This window comes from Triturus cristatus, chromosome 3_2, assembly GCF_964204655.1.
Source record: "Triturus cristatus chromosome 3_2, aTriCri1.1, whole genome shotgun sequence".
Classification (NCBI taxonomy): domain Eukaryota; kingdom Metazoa; phylum Chordata; class Amphibia; order Caudata; family Salamandridae; genus Triturus; species Triturus cristatus.
This window is the reverse complement of record NC_140584.1, coordinates 111,827,297-111,844,998: the sequence shown is the minus strand read 5'-3', so window position 1 is coordinate 111,844,998 and position 17,702 is coordinate 111,827,297. Positions and strand designations below refer to the sequence as shown.

The 17,702-nt window shown below is 46.4% G+C and overlaps 1 long non-coding RNA gene across 3 annotated transcripts in view; it reads left to right on the top strand.

Moving 5' to 3' along the window:
- LOC146856878 (uncharacterized) overlaps window positions 1-17,702 on the top strand; it is a 168,631-nt gene that overhangs the window by 21,037 nt on the left and 129,892 nt on the right. The window contains exon 2 of one of the 3 annotated variants that reach the window (XR_014979822.1): window positions 4,297-4,490. The exons of the other annotated variants lie outside the window; for them this stretch is intronic. This is a non-coding gene — a long non-coding RNA (uncharacterized LOC146856878). The remainder of the gene's footprint in view (window positions 1-4,296; window positions 4,491-17,702) is intronic. 3 annotated transcript variants of the gene reach the window in all.

Genomic DNA, 17,702 nt, shown 5'->3' with positions numbered 1-17,702 from the left:
GGGTGCCCGTACATGAGCAGGACACCCCTACAACCTTCGGAGTCCATTTTCCCGGGTTGTATGTGCATCAGTCATTAAGAAACATAGAGTGTCCATGCGTCATTATGCGATGACCATCTCTAAACTGGCTGTAACGAACCCTGTCGTTTTTGGTATCAAACATGTTGGAATCACACCCGCACACCGTGTGGGATAAATGGTGTGGGGGTATGATTCCATGCACTGTGAAGCTCCTCCAGGAGGCCCTCAATGCTCCTGGTACTAGTTTTCTAGACCCAGACAGCAAATTATGGCTGCTGCCGACCAGAGACACACTTACGCCCTTCTGCTGCTGAGCCAAGCTTGAGCAGAGGAAGGCAGGACACAAGTTATCCTGTTACAGGGACGTGTGACCACCTCCCAGACAGGACTTAGTGTATTGGAACAGGGCGGGGGTGCTTGCCAGCTACACTCAGACTGCTTGAAAGGCACATTTGGTGGGAAGGGTATGCCCAGACTTCAGTCCCGTGCTGTCCATGCCACTGGAATCAAGCTATCCTGGCTGAAGAGGGGTTAAACCCCGAAACCGGTCCCGGGATGCTTGTTTCCAGTCCAGGGTGGACCTGGCTTGGCAGTTCGGGCTGGACTGTTCCCATGAGGCACAGGGTCAAGACTGATTTGCTTATGGCTGGGTTGTAAGAAAGTGGGTTTCTGTTGCAGTAACCCTCCCCTTTTTTGCCTGATAACTGATGCACTTTTCCTTGTTGTGCCCTGGGCTCCTGCCAATCGGGTGCCCAGGGCCTGTGTTCCTTCCCTAAAAACTGCCTAACAGCCAAAACCCAATTGACATCTCTGGTCACCTGTCAGCCCCTGGTAAATGGTACCCTAGGTGCCCAGGCCCTTGTGACCAGAGAAGGCCTCTAAGGGCTGCAGCACTCATTGTGCCCCCCTTAGAGGCCCTGTACCCTGACACACACACACTGCCTTTGCAGGCTGAGTGTCTGGGTGCAGAACAAAACAAAGAGTCGACATGGCACACATCCCTGTGTGCCATGCCCATAACACACTGCCCTGGCATACCTCAGTCACCCCTCTAGCTGGGTGCCCTATGCCAGAGGTGTGGGCACAGGTGCATGAGCACCTACAGTACCCAGGTCCATTACTGGGAACTGTAAGTGCAGTGCTGCCATTAAGAGTATATGGTGCTGGGAGGTCGTCAACACGAACTCCACAGCACCATGATGGCTACACTGAAGACTGAGAAGTTTGGTATCAAACCTCTCAGCACAGTAAACCCACACTGATGCCAGTGTGGGATTTACTGTAAGATGCACGACAGAGGGCATCTTAGAGATGCCCCCTGAACCTAACCTACAATCCACGTCTTGTCTGAGGGGCTGCCTAGGCTGCCACACAGCAGACAGGTTGCTGGACCCCTGGGTAGAGAGCCATCTGCTCTCCAGGGCCTGCAAAATGCACGTCCTGGGTGAGGTGCGAAGTCTCCTCCCCCAGGATGAGCAGGGGAAGATTCAAAGGCATTCCACCTTTGTAAGCTTCTCCAGGCCACTTGCTGTACCCAGCAATTGGCCCCTACCGGTTCCCAACCCCCTCTCTGGCGGGAAGACTAGTCGGAAACCCCAAGGAAGGACAGGGTGTGTGCCAGTCTCTGTCAACCCCCACCCCTCAGGTGGGGGAGGTGAGGTGAAGCACGTCCCCGGGCTCTCGCCATCTTGAAGATGGGGAGCCCTGCCCAATCAGGACTAGGCCACTGCCCCCCTCCCACAGAAGAGTGGCAGGATAGGGGATGTACCCACCCCAGGGCAGGGACCCAGTGGTCCCTGCCCTTTACCTACCTGTAACGCCCCTAAATTTAGTATTTAGGGACACCCTGAACCTTCCTTCCTCAGATCCCGATTCAAAAACAAGCAAGAAGATCAAGAAACCAGAAGACCTGCCGCGCAGCTGCTAACAAAAGGACGACATCAACTGACTTGGCCCCAGCCCTACCGGCCTGTTGATCCTTGAACCTTCTCCTGTGGAACTCCGGCGCCTTCAGTGGTCAGCAACCTCAAAAACTCCGGAGGACCTGTCCACCTTGAGACTCTGCAAAACCAAAAGAAATGATGGACGGAGTGTTGAACATTGCAAGCACTCACCCCCAGTCAACTGATCTGGGTTTAATCCATCACCGTTCTTTAGCCCACTCTGCCACCCCAGTTCAGACATGGCCATATGCAAATCAGTCTGACCCTGTGCCTCATGGGAACAGTCCAGCCCGAACTGCCAAGCCATGTCTTCCCTGGACCGGAAACAAGCTTCCTAGGACCGGTTTCTGGCATTTCAGCTGTCTTCAGCCAGGCTTGCTTGAATCCAGTGGCAAAGTGAGCAAGGGACTCACGTCTGAGCATACCCTGCCAACTTATGGCGAACAAAGCAAAACCAAAGGAAATGATGGACGGAGTGTTGAACATTGCAAGCACTCACCCCCAGTCAACTGATCTGGGTTTAATCCATCACCGTTCTTTAGCCCACTCTGCCACCCCAGTTCAGACATGGCCATATGCAAATCAGTCTGACCCTGTGCCTTATGGGAACAGTCCAGCCCGAACTGCCAAGCCATGTCTTCCCTGGACCGTAAACAAGCTTCCTAGGACCGGTTTCTGGCATTTCAGCTGTCTTCAGCCAGGCTTGCTTGAATCCAGTGGCAAAGTGAGCAAGGGACTCACGTCTGAGCATACCCTGCCAACTTATGTCTACCAAGACTGGGACTCCCATGAGCAGTGGCTCTGCTCAAAGCAAGTTTCTAACCCCTGGCATCAGCCCGGAATCGCAAACCCTGCACACTCTGCACCCGCCAAGCCTGGCCTGTGCCGGAGTGAACAAAGACCCCGGGGACGTCCTCCGGCGACTGTGACCCCGAATCCAGCACCCAAGGACTCACCTCGACACTCCTGACGACGCCTGCAGCCTCAGAACCAGGTACCCCCCAACCGCGATCAACAGAGGGTAAGATTTCCCGACATCAAAAGTCACCCCTGCACCCGGCGCCCTGCGGCCCCCTGTGCCCAACTCCTGGGTACCTACCTATTTTCCAACTACCCAACTTACCTCTCAAAGTGGTGGTGGCACCTGAAGAATCTTCGTCCTCGAGCTTGCAGCCTTTGTTCAACCTGGAGCTTTCCCATTGAAATCCATTGTGCGCCCGAAGGCTCAAAAGCACCCTGCACCCAGCCGCCCGAGTGGCCCTGGCAGTGTAACTTCTACTCCTACCTACTTCCCCATTTGCTCTGAGCAAGTGACCAGGAGCCCAGCTCCCACAGCCCCGTGGCCTGCTAGTCAGCAGCCACCAACTAAGGCCCCCCTGCCTCCCATAGGATAACATTGGGTCAAACTCACCAAATCCAATTGGCCGCACACTGCTCGTCTTACCAGCAAGTTGCCCCAAGGAACTATGGTCTATGTAGTGGCGACGGCGAGTACGCCTGTGCCACAGTGTTAGAAGAAAGTAAATGTAGCATTAGCCATCCCTGGACACGTGTTTCGAGGTAGTTGCCTCTCGTCAGCAGGGAGTAGGTGAGTGTAAGGGGGTGCCGCGTAGACTGCCAAAAACGTATTAACAGGTAACGTACCACTCATGGCGCGCAGGTGCTGGTCCAGGGCTCGTCAGCCCAATGGCTCAAGGGAGCCTTAATACACCAAATCCAATTGGCCGCTGTTCTGCTCGATTTTCCTGGCCTTCTTGTGTTAACAAGTGATTGGATGTGACTTCAGTCTCTTATCATTCAAGCCTAAGGGTTAGAGTAGTGAATGGAGCCTATTTACTAGGCACTTTGATATGATTCTGTGCCCTTCCCCATAGATCAGGGCTTGCATATATAGCCTAGGGGATAGATTCGTTAGTATTAGGGATAACCTGTCCTATAGTGAGGGTATTTCATGGAGCTGTGCTGAATTCAGGCCGGTTAGGCCTCAAACGGGAGAGACTCCATCTTTCTTTCTGCTTCGGCAGCTTGGGATGCTTCTAGGCCAAAAGCTATGTTTTAGTTATGAGGTGTTATTCGCTTGGAGAGAACCGGTTCAGGCCGGCCCTTATCGAAGGATTGTATTTTTCTTCGTGCCGAAGACACTACATCAGGCCGGCCAGCTGGGAACGTGTCCTTGGTACGGGGAGGTACAAGAATTTGGTGGGCGGCAGGTTACGGGCCGGAATTTTCCATGAGGAAATGCACCTCTATATTAGTGAAAGTCTTAGGCAGTTACATGTTCAGTCCGTAGGCGGCATCTGGCCGTTAGCAGTAAAGCTACTACTTATTCCAGGGAAGACAGACACCATCTTGAAGGCGGAGAAGAACCGAGAGACAGATGCTTTCCTAGCAGAATAGCCAGAGAGGAGAGAGTAGCCGATAAGGAAGAGGTTCCAGTGACTCGAAGAAGGGTGACTCCCGGCGAGCCGAGATACAGACGAGAAGGGAACCTAGATGACCACTGAGTGCAGGCTACATACTACAAAGGTGATGTCGACCCTTTCTTATTAGAGTGTACAACTTAATCTTTCACTTTTCTTTGCAGGTTATGTGTTATATCGTAATGTTATGTGATTATGTATGTAATGAGTAATAAAATATTCAGTTTGTAGTGAGCCAACATGTACTGCGTGTTCTTGTATAAGAGGGTAGCCTATTCTTCTAGTCAGCTGCGGCTACATGAACAGATGTTAACCCTGATCAGGTAAGTGGTAACTGAATAAGGGAAAGAGGAGCCCCTCGAACCTGAGAACAGGCTGTACTCAAACTGACAATCCTTGTGTGATCTGATGAATAGTGAGCCCTTTTTGTATGTTATGGTAACCATAGGATGAACTGTCGTATGAGACTGCCATCTGGGTAGAGAGGTCTGGGTTCGTATGGGACCGCGAGGCCGCCACTTGTGATACTGTCGTATGGGCAGAGAGGTCTGGATTCATAGGGGATCGCGAGGCCGCCGATTGTGCTGATACTGTCGTCTGGGCAGAGAGGTCTGGGTTCATATGGGACCGCGAGGCCGCCACTTGTGCTGATACTGTCGTCTGGGCAGAGAGGTCTGGGTTTGTATGGGACCGCGAGGCCGCCACTTGTGATACTGTCGTCTGGGCAGAGAGGTCTGGGTTCGTATGGGACCGCTAGGCCGCCACTTGTGATACTGTCGTATGGGCAGAGAGGTCTGGGTTCGTATGGGACCGCGAGGCCGCCACTTGTGATACTGTCGTATGGGCAGAGAGGTCTGGGTTCGTATGGGACCGCGAGGCCGCCACTTGTGATACTGTCGTATGGGAAGAGAGGTCTGGATTCGTAGGGGATCGCGAGGCCGCCGATTGAGCTGATACTGTCGTCTGGGCAAAGAGGTCTGGGTTCGTATGGGACCGCGAGGCCGCCACTTGTGCTGATACTGTCGTCTGGGCAGAGAGGTCTGGGTTCGTATGGGACCGCGAGGCCGCCACTGGTGATACTGTCGTATGGGCAGAGAGGTCTGGGTTCGTATGGGACCGCGAGGCCGCCACTTGTGATACTGTCGTCTGGGCAGAGAGGTCTGGGTTCGTATGGGACCGCGAGGCCGCCACTTGTGATACTGTCGTTTGGGCAGAGAGGTCTGGATTCGTAGGGGATCGCGAGGCCGCCGATTGTGAGATCTTGGTATACATAGTAGGAATCCCCTGTCCTTAGGTGATAGATATATGTGGTTGTAGGATTGTAAATAGGTTCTAGGGAGGGGGTAACATTCTGGCTGGGTTAGTGAGGCCCTGATGGGTGGGTTCTATCTGATCCGAAAACCCAAGCAGAACAGCCGCACACTGCTCGTCTTACCAGCAAGTTGCCCCAAGGAACTATGGTCCATGTAGTGGCGACGGCGAGTACGCTTGTGCCACAGTGTTAGAAGAAAGTAAATGTAGCATTAGCCATCCCTGGACACGTGTTTCGAGGTAGTTGCCTCTCGTCAGCAGGGAGTAGGTGAGTGTAAGGGGGTTCCGCGTAGACTGCCAAAAACGTATCAACAGGTAACGTACCACTCATGGCGCGCAGGTGCTGGTCCAGGGTTCGTCAGCCCAATGGCTCAAGGGAGCCTTAATACACCAAATCCAATTGGCCGCACACCGCTCGTCTTACCAGCAAGTTGCCCCAAGGAACTATGGTCCATGTAGTGGCGACGGCGAGTACGCCTGTGCCACAGTGTTAGAAGAAAGTAAATGTAGCATTAGCCATCCCTGGACACGTGTTGGGCCTAACTCACTCTGCACCCGGCTGCCCCTGTGCCGCTGAGGGTGTAACAACTGTACTTACCTGACCCTGGGAGGCCCCTGAGTCTGTGCCCAGAACCTTAACTCTGCCAGTCGAGTACTTACCCAAAAGCCGATAACTCACTTTTCTTCCATAGGGTAACATTGACTGGTTTTCTCTGAAATTTCTTCTAAGTGTGGAGTTTCGAAACTTTAAAATATTCACCTAAAATCAACCGAGTAACAAAAAAGGAAATACTCACCTGCTATTAGGAGAGATACCAGTGCTGGATCTTGGTGCCCAGCACTGACCCTGAAAAGTACTCACAACCGTACCTACCTCTAACTCAATTTTCTCCCATAGGAAATCATTGACTGTTTTTCTGGGAAATTTCTTCTAAGAGTTGATTTTTGCAAACTACAAATATTCTTTATAAATCGTACCAACTTTGAAAACGTAATTACTTACCTGTTTTAGATAGATGTACCAGTACTGAGCCTAGGAGCCCAGCACTGGATTACAAAAGTAACAAGAACATACTTTACCTGTAACGTAAATTTTCTTCTATAGGGAACCATTGACTGTTTTTCTATGAAATTTCTTGTGTGTCTATTTTGCAAACGTATAAATATTCCTTAAAAATCGCCTGTATAACTTAAACGCAGTTTCTCAACTGCTTACAGGTGGTACACTAGTGCTGGATCTAGGATCCAACACTGACCTAGAAAAAGTAATCATAACCCCACTTACCTGAGTGAATTTCCTTCCATAAGGTAACATTGGTAATTTGATCAGAAAAAGTTTCTAAGTGTCAACTTTTAAAATAGCAAAATATTGCTTAAAAATCACAACAGTAACTAAAACGAATTTACTCACTTGTTTCCAAGGACTGTCCCAGGACTGAATCTAGGATCCAGTCCTGGAGTTAGAAAAGTAATCTTGAAAGTAATCAATTGCATATAACTTAAAATTCCCATTGAGCTCAATGTATTATTGTGTTGCCTATTGCAACAAACTGTAACTATTATCTGCAAAAGTCAATTGCCTATTGCAAAGTATTTAACTAAAGCATCTCATTCTGAGAAAGTATATTTTGATACCTAGTGTTGGTTCTAAAATAAAACAACTATATATTTTTGTATACAAACCATTGGCCTAGAGTTCAGTTCTTGAGTGTGTGAGACCATTTGCTGACTGAGTGTGTACAACAAATGCTTTACACTGTCCTCTGATACTGCCTTACTGCTCGACCAAGCTACCACTTTAGAGAGTAAGGTTATATCTAACTTTAGCATCTGCCAAACCTCTGGGGATTGTGGACTCTGTGCACACTGTACCTATTTGGGAACAGTATATACAGAGCCACTTTCTCACATGGGCTCAAACTTGAACGGCATGGTGAGCAGAAAAACTATGGATTTAGGCCTAGATCTCTGTACTGGGGTGAATGTATGACATTGTTCTCCATTCTGTCCATCAACTGTTGTTTTTGCATTTGTCACCCCGAGTGGGAAGGGTATGCCCAGGCGTGGGTCCTGTGCTCTCCATGCCACTGGAATCAAGCTATCCTGGCTGAAGAGGGGTGAAACCCCGAAACCGGTCCTAGGATGCTTGTTTCCAGTCCAGGGTGGACCTGGCTTGGCAGTTCGGGCTGGACTGTTCACAAGAGGCACAGGGTCAAGACTGATTTGCATATGGCTGGGTTCAAACTGGAACGGCATGGTGAGCAAAAAAACGATGGATTTAGGCCCAGATCTCTGTACTGGGGTGAATGTATGACATTGTTCTGCATTCTGTCCATCAACTGTTGTTTTTGCATACTCCAGTCCAGACCAGTTCAGGGAAACGTTGGCTCCCACCATGGTGTGAAACTGGACAAAGGACATGGGAGTATCTTTCCCACTGTCCAGCCCCTCCTCTGGGAGGGATCCCTGAATCGTTCAAACCCTTTCCTTAGGGTACTTAAGGGCTTACCTGTGGGTGGGCCCCTAGATTAGTTGTGGGACAAGATTCAAGTCACATACCACTTCACCTTTGACTGTCTGGGCACTCTAAACCATGCTGGACTTCGCATTGGGAACCAAGACTTCATCTGGGAAGACTCCTGCTGCTCCTGGTCTCGTCATCCTGCAAGTCTGCTGCGACATCAGTGCCTGTGCTACATACAGGTTCTTCACAGGGCCTATGGACATCCAAGACACCCGAAGGAATCTCCCTTAGAGTGAAGGAGTCACTCCCCTGCACCTGCAGGCACCGCAACGCAGCTGACCAGTCTGCTGAGACTGGGCTCCCAAGGACTCCGAAAGGCTCAGCAACACAGGTGGTTGTTCTGCAACTCCCTTGAGGCCTGCAATGTCTTCTCACCGAGATTGAGGAGAGTATCCCTCGTTGGAGCCGCTGCAACAGAACCCATGTGCACTGTGTTGACTTGCCATTGCCAAGGCTTGTTGACTCTCTCCTCCAGAGATCTTCGTGCTCCAAGAAGCTCCTACCTCAAGCATCTCCTGCAGCCAAGATCTTTGCCTGCATCGCATCCTCTGCAACGCGGGCTTTCATCTTTTGGTGAACTGCTCAAGTTCCTCTTGCAACCCCTGTGCCTTTGGCCCGCGGGTCCTCTTGAGGGTCTTTTTTGGCTTCAGTGGGCATCCCTGCTTGCTCGGGCCTACTCTGACTTACCTTCTCGTGGTGAGTCACTTGGACCTTGCTGGCTCCGACACCACACCTTTTTCTTCAACTATGTTGGTTGCCGTTGCCAAGGTTTGTCGATGAGGGTCAACGGCTGGACATTGACCCATTGGCTCTTGACATCGGACTTGGGACAGCTTGTGCACAGCTCCTGGTCCTCCTCTGCATCGCCTGGTCCGCACAGCTGCAACTTCGAGGGCACTGTCAACTCACCTGCATCTCCAACATTGGTGGGCATTTGTCTTCCGTGCCTCCTGGTCACGCCTGAGTGGCATAGACTCTGTCCCCTCTGCTTGCAGGTACTTCTCACCTTGAATCCACCTTTCAGTTCCACTGGACATTTTCACCTTATTCGCAAGCGGCATCTTTTCTGAAAACCTCCATTGTGGTCTATGGCGGTTTCTGACTTCACTTCACACCTATGCAGCCGGCTTCCCTGGTGTAGGTATCCTGGTTCCTGGGGTATCCATGGGTGGGTTGCCTCTCCAACCTTCCATCTTCCACTGGGTTTCTTTAGGGTCCACTGGGAAAGGAACCTTCTTTAAAATTGCAACCGCAACTTACCTATTGACTAACATTGAGTACGCGGCCGTGTTCCACACTGCACACGACCTCCGTGGTGTTCCTAGATACTCACTTTGTGTGGTTCCTTGGGTCCTCAGCTCTTCTATGTCTTCTGGGTCCATTCTCGACATAGGTCATGATTTGTATTTACAGTATTTTAGAATACGGTTTGGTCTCCCCCTGGGGACCACAGTGTATTCTGTGCTTTTTACGAATTCTGTGGACAATCTTTTGTGTATATTGTGTTGTAACTCTGGGTAGGAGATAATACATTGTGTTAGTGAGTGTTAACAATAAATACCTTTTTTTATAACTACACTGTGTGGTTCTTTTTCACTTAACCTATACCATAAGATGAAGTACTGGTAAAACAAACTGCTTTACACCCCTTATGGACTAACCCTGAAGGCTGCACTTTACAGCTAGCACTTAGAGAGCTTTCTAAGGTTGTCTCAGACCACTAAAATCACCATAAGGGTTGTCTGGATTAGTGTAGGATGCTACCCTTACATAAGTGAGCACCATATTCTAAGCCCGCTTCTCACAATAGGTTTGCATCTGTTACTTGGCTATCCTGAGCTTCTCTCTAGACTTCATAATTTTATATCGTAAGACCTCCTCCGTGGCCTGCTTCAACTGTTGTTCCAGGCCTACTCTCTCTTCTAACCGCTTGTTTCTATCATACATCTGAAGGTTATTGCTGTGTGAAATAAGGATTTAAAAGCGTCCCAAACGAGTTCTATATTGGCACTGTTGCTCTTTAGTGGAAAATAGTCATCAATAGCTATCTTTATTTCGTGAATCTAGAACTCATCTTCTAATTTAACACAGCTAAAAGGACAACGTGCGAGGAAGTCTTTATGCTGCTATTCTTGTCACCAACATTTTTACTATAGAATGGTCTGAAAAACCATTTGAAGCATGTTGGTAATTATTTAGGGATAAATCTGAGGTAGTTGAGTAGTGATCTAATTTGACAGCGGACTTAAACCTTTCCATGTTGCACATATATTGTGGCTGAGATGGGTTTCTATCTCCCCATAGGTCAGTCAGGTTCAAAGCTTGCTTCAATTAAGATATTGATATGGCGGTTCTGGGCTTATTTTGTTTCCCAGTACCAGACGAAGATTCTAGCTCAGGATTTTGTTAGAAATTGAAATCTCCTCCAAGAATTAGCTTGGCCTGAGTGGTCATTAATGACTGAAATACGTCAGTCAATGTGACTGGATCATCTACTATGGGGGCATAAATGGTTGCCAGTTTTGTGCTGGCCCCATTCATTCAACCACTAACCCATGCCCACCTTCCTTCCTTGACAGTATGAGAAATGCTAACCTCCCATTTGAAGTATTTAGTTATATATATTGTGAAACCACTATGGGCAGCCTGAGCACTAGAGATACATTCATTCCCAGTCCATTTTTTTTTAACATTCCTGTCTACTGTCTTATACCTTCTCAAAAAGAGTCTCTTGTATCATTATAATATCTGCCAAGTAGGTTTTTATCCAGTCTTCAATTGCTTTTGCAGTCCGCTTATTATTTAGGCTATTGGCGTTAAATGAAACAATCTTCAGTTCTGTGTTCTGTCCCCTCTGCTCCTTATTATCTACCAGCTCCCAAACCATGACTTATGATCAGTCCTTCCAAGACTGCCTGAGACCCTAACATAGTTAAACTGAACTTAGATCAGTTTAAAAGTGCTTAGTGCCGTCATGTGGTGGATCAAACATTCTATCCCCTTCTGTCTTTCATTAAAGTTATTACAAAAATAGAAATGAATTGTTGAAATGTAAGAGACGTCTGTAGTGCAATAATGTGATAAAGTGACCAAGACATATACCATGTCAATAAAGTGCATCTGCCCCCAAGAACCTAAAGTGTCACGTGATAAAGTGATGGAATCCAAAAGTGCCTATGTGCCTAATGTTTAACATCAAAACTCTGACCCATAACATACAAAAGATTAGATTAACTTTTCTGCATCTTTACCCCTCTGCCCTCCCCTGTCATCTCCCTTTCCTGCCCTACCTCGTCTCCAGGGCCCCTCCCTCTGGGGGCCTCTAAGACCCAGCCTTGGCCCATCTGGCACCATGGTGATGTGCCCAGCTTCCCTACTGGTTGACCGTTCATTCTATAGTGCGGCTGGTGCGGAGTCTTTACTCACTCAGAATGGAACCGCTCTCAGTATTCGCGGAGACCGCTGGAACTGTAACATTGCCCAAAAATTATATATAAGCATCATTGGGTCTTTTCAGAGACCCCCAGACAGTTAAGACCTGTTGGCGTTTTTTCAGTGGAATACTCTCACCTACACGGTTTCTAACCCATACCTCATTTCCTTCTGAGTCAACTTCAGTGGTCTAAATCACTGTGTGGTCTCAACCAGGAAAATATTCCAGCCTTGAAGAAGTCTTGTTGGATGAACCACTGTTTATAAAATTCAACTGTCTACATCATGATGTGTATGGAATAATAAATGGGAACACGTCATTGAATCAACAAAGGACTACTAAAACTTTATTCTTATCAAAGAATTCTTTTGAATCACAAGTGTGTGCTTTGGTGCTATTTCTGAAGTTTGTCTCTGACTGTTCACACTGTACGGAATATTAGCACCCTAGGTGGCTGGGTGCTGTCACCACGAGAGCACCACAATTGGACTACCTGTTTTTTTTCCTGATCATCAGCTGTTGTATATGTTACAATAACAAACTGATTCTTATAGTTTAAACAAATGTTGACACTACTGCCTGATGAGCAGACAATTGGCATAGACACCCTTTTATGTAATCGTCTTCAGGAGCTTCTGTGCCTTATGAACAGAGGTGAACAGACTGAATCAGCCAATATATAAAACCTTCAATTTGACCAGGTGGAAAATAGTTGCCTGGGCTCTCAATGAAATGCAGGAAACAAAGTCTTGAAGTCTTTTCGCCTGCTGGCGGAATCCATGGTCATGTTCGAGAAGATATGAGTTGAGTAACCTTTATTCACATCAAACTCTTTCGCCTGAATTGCTTTTCGTAAGACCCTTTCCTTTACCTGGAAATCATCAAAGTTAATCAAAAACGTGCAAGAATATCTCGAGTTAACTGGGACTTGGGCATGCACACGATACACCCGTACAATTGTTCAGTCCAGCGGATGATCAGGGAAACATATTTCTTGATCGCATTATTCAAAAAAGTGACTGGGCCCTATGCATCTTCCTTATGCTCAGTGATGCTCATTATTCACAGGTTTGATCTTTGAGAATGATTTTCCAACTTTTCTTGTTTTAGTTTTAGATTTCCTAGCTGTTTCACAAGCTTCTGCACCAACCCAGTGACTTAGGTAAATTTATCCTCGCAGTCGGAGATACACCGCTCCGTCATTTCCATCCTGTCAAGAGCTTGTGAGACCTTCCCCCCCAGGTTAGACAATCGATCGAATTGCGAAGCAGGTTAGACCTGCTTCGCAATTACTTGTTGCATATTCTTTAATGATGTTATCTGATCGCGAATGTCGCATAAAATGTCCTGGAAAGTCGGGGAAAGATTTATTGTTTTTAAATCTTTAGCTGGTGTTAACCCCCCCCCCTCCCTTAAATTCAGGGAAGCTGAGTCTGAGATAAAGCTTGAAGCTTCATCCCTGGAGGGGGTCTGTCTCTCATGACCTACTTGTTCCGTTAGGATATTCGAGCGAAAAGATGCAGGAATCAAGGGCTCCAAGCTGGACTCAGGCCCTGGTACCATTATATTACTTGGAGTGCTAGACCTGTTATATTTGAGGAACAGGGGAAAAAACTCAGAGGCCCTGCTGCTTATGAGCGACTCAGTTGAGATTGAATTTTGCAAGCCTGGTGCTCTCTTGCTGAAATCAATGAGTGGAACCCCATATCCTCCTTGCTTCTCTTGGGAGATTGATGTGTCCTCTCCTGTCAGTGATGCCCCCCACCCCCATATAGATCTTCACGGGCTTTCCCTCTTACCCGGGTAACACCCTTTGTGATTTGCTGGATAAAGGACCAGAGAACTTGCCGCTGTCTGACTTGGCCAATTGGGAGTCAGGTGTCCCTACTGCCTGAGCAGTCGAATTGCTTTGTGTGAGCTCAGAATCTGCGATTTCAGACCCAGACCAGTTCGCTGGCGAGACTTCATGGGGTTTCTCTACAGCCACATTAACGCTGCTGGATCGAATCATGCCTGGGGCTTTTGAGTCACCCCCTCGCGGACGCTTCCCTATGGGGTTCACTTTGCTTGATTTACTGCCTACTTTAATAGCTTTCAATGGAAAACTCCATACGGAATCAAATCAATGCTTGGAGAGCAGACATTTTCTGCCAACAAAAAAGACTCAGATGGGCCCTCTTATACGTCAAATCAGAAGCTGGCTTACTTTTTTGCTCTTGGAGTCCGAGTCTTAAGCGGAATACACCATTCTGCCAGAAAAAGAGGGCTCCAGAAGGAGTAGTCAGCTGTGCTGCTGATGAGGAGCCGGTCGAAAGCAACAACTTCGGCTCCTGTTCTCAATGAGCCCTGAGAATGCATAGGTCCGCACAAGACCCATGGTCAGGCTGGAGCCCTTGATCTGGGCTATGGTTTGTCACGTCGCTGGACGGCAAGCTCCCCTTCACCAAAAAACACCAGCCGTGTCTTGTGTTCATGGTGCGATGATATCGAAGCAACTGCTGCCTGCTCCGCAGTTGACCCAAGCGGCACACAGCAGCAGCTTTCTGCAGAAAACATTACGGCAGCAGAATGGCGACTGCACCTCGCTTTCGGAGATGGCGGCGTCTGGACGGGGTGAGAAGCGACATGTGGCGTACTACGGAAACCATCTACATGCCATCCCAATCCAAGAATGACAGATAAGGGGTGTCATTTCAAGACTTTATGTAAAGAATTAACAGGTAGGACATAGAGTATGCCATAGGTAACGTTTAGTAGCAAAGCATGAAAATCATAATTACAAAGAACTAAGTACAGTTCTAAGTGAAATCCGCCATACATTTGCCTCTAAAGGTGGAGAAAAATGGTCTCCTCCACATAGAAATCTACACATCTTCTTATAGGACTTTAGACAAAGACATCCATACATTCCTCATAAGTTCCCATGATATGCACCAATAGGGAACGAGCAAGAAGAAACACTTTACTACAGAATACATTAGGAGTTTCCCTGATGATAGTAATACATTGAGTTTGCAAGCATTTTCACAGTATATTTCAGTATCCAAGTGGGTACACAGTACAGCAATAGCCTGGGACAATTGAAATGTTCTTGGTTAGGTACAGTTGAAGAAAAGTCTCTGGGAACATTCTCTGTTCATTAAAGAGAGTCTCGCAATTCTTTATTTAGAGCGAGAAGAACAACAGTTAACACTTGATATTTGTGACATTGGTGCAAGGTGAAATACAGTGTAAACACAACCTAGGTTAGCGTAACCCAATTTGTGATTTGTGAATGAAAAAGAAAAAAAGGCTCCCACGCTTATATGTTACACATTTTGTATTGTTATAATACATACTAGGCAAAAGACATCCGGGAAATGATATGCAGATTCAAATGGAAAAAGGCTGACATATTATAATCAAGCTATGTAGGTTTATTAAAGTTTAAATCATTACCAAAAACAAAATAAATGCCTAGAAGTCAGTCACCTAATCATTTGTCATATAAAAGCATTGGACTCAGAATAAAATGCAAATAAAACGATAGCAGAACAAAGTATAGTCATAAATCAGAGGCCAGACCAACATAGTGTCACCTTCAAAGATCAGGAGAGAGTGAGTCCCCAACCCTCAGGATGTGGCCTCTTTTATAAGAAATTACAGAAAGGGATCTATAGAGTTGGTGTGAATGTGCAAAGGTCTCACAATCCAATCCAATCAAATTAAAGAAAGAATGATACCGTTCGAAATCACAATATTTAGCACTAGCCCACAGACTCGCATAGTACATTTCTGATCCTTAGTGTCCTTCAGACATCCAATAACTGGGACATGAATCGTTACATAAGTTGCAGAAACGTGTTCACACAATACAGATTCACACCGTGCTCTCAATTGATGAGGTCTTGGAACAATGAATTTCACTAACACAGCATTCTATGTAGCTTGGGAACGAAACATTATATTGTACATGGAAAAAGCATCACGTTTCAAAACATTGTTTACAAAGTTACCTGAGTGCACTGTAAGCATGGTGAGAAAGAAACAGAAAGAAGATTGTGCGCTGGAAGAGATGGCTGCAGGCAAGAACAACCACTTTGAAATCAAGGCCTACATTGTCCAATATTATAATAAACATAGTTTCTCAACAGAATATCTGGATTTCACTGTATGTTAATCATATCATGTTAATACAACTATAACTATTCATTAAAACCCTAAATCAACCCCACTCGGATGATTCTTAAAATCATTCCAATTTATACTTCATGGATTACATCCCCTTGTACTACAAATTAGTTGATTTCAGATTATTTTGTCTGGCGTCCTCCAGCTACTTCATTCCACAGTGCAATCTCGATAGGATGCCCTCCAGTTACAAATCTTCCTACTTTCTTTTTCTTCCTGTCATGAAGAACCAGGGCCTTATGGGCCTGGCGGCGCAGGGCACGCCTTAATCTCCTGAGTTCACCTGCTTTGTTGAACAGAGACACAGGACATTCTGTTGAGCGTAGAAGATCAGGTTTATTAGCTGCAGCTAAGTACAGTTGTCCCAGAAGTACACTCAGTATGTTCTTAGGAGACGGCCACTTTACTCCGTGGCGCACAATCTTTTATAGCGCATAGATTCACCAAGAACACTCCCAATGCATACATGGTTATCCAATGAGAAGAGTTTGAAAACAAGATATAACCAATGAGAAAAGTTTGAAAACAAGATATCAAGTAACCCAAATAAACCTCTCTTCCAACTGTTTTTGTCACCCCTCCCCACAAGTTAATCAGTGGTAGTGTCTACAACTCGACTTGCAGGTGGCAGGACATATTGGTATGCTTTGGAGGACAGTTGTGAAATGAGAGAATACAAGTAGAGAATAGCGAAGGCCAGAAGATAAGATAAAGTCAGGAAAGAATGGTGTGAACCGACAGACAGTTGAGACAGGGTTTAGTAAAACCAGACGAGGATTAGTGGACTCAGCCAGTCCCTGACATCAGTCTCGTAAACAGAGGCAGAAGGTTATTTGACACGTCGCAGTAAGATCAGCAGAAAAACTTCGTTCATTGTGCTGCCTGAGTGGGGGCAACACAAAATGGCGGTGGAACACAAAAAAAACAGTGGCTGAATACAAGCGAGATCGAAAATCGAATTTCCTTAGTCGTTGCTGACAGCTTCTACACACAACTAAAATGTAACCCTACCTTTTATAAAGCGCCTCAAGTACCCACTCCGCAAATTAAAACAAATGCATAAGTAAGGGAGAGGTAGTGTTAGGTAACACCAGCAGCTGGAGCAAGCAAAAAGATTCAGATATAAGAATCACATATTTCCATAAGTTTCGAATATTAATTTAAATATATTTTCTCCGAAAAATTACCTACAGAATTATCTATATGTAATAACTTGTTATCCAGTTTTATTCTTCCATCTTCTTAGGTCTGATTAATTTTTATTTTGGGAGAGGCATGTCCAACTGAAGTGCTATATGCCACTAGCAAATCAACTATGAATATTAATATCATAATCACTAAAGTTAATTGTACAATTTTGCAGCAAATTTCCTTGCCGCTTGCCATGTTTCTTCTACAAATAAAATAACAATGAATTAATAACCTAATCACTAATTAAACTGAAGAAAATCAACACAAATCGAAAAGAAATCAAAACTCAACCAATAGTTTCAGTTTCCGTGTTCACTGTTAGTTCAGGAAAGAAGTCCTACTATGTTTGACTGGACACCTAACTGTACTATGCTCTTCGACTGGATATCTAAGGTACAAAAAAATGAACTTTAATTTCAAGATTTCAGTTTGAATCTCAGTTCAATATTTCAACAGGAAACTATTCAGGAATGATTGCCTGGGCTTTAATCAGTTCATGTTCACGGAGGCTCTATAAGATGAATTAACACTCTGCCAAATTGACAGTATCTTCATTTGACTGTTCTGACTGCTGGACATAAACTAAATATGACGATTCAGGAGATGCATACTTTAAATTAGGCACTCTTAATCTCTCTGAGCCTTTGACCTTTGGTTGTTTATCTGCACTGTCACCTTGCTTTTCTTGC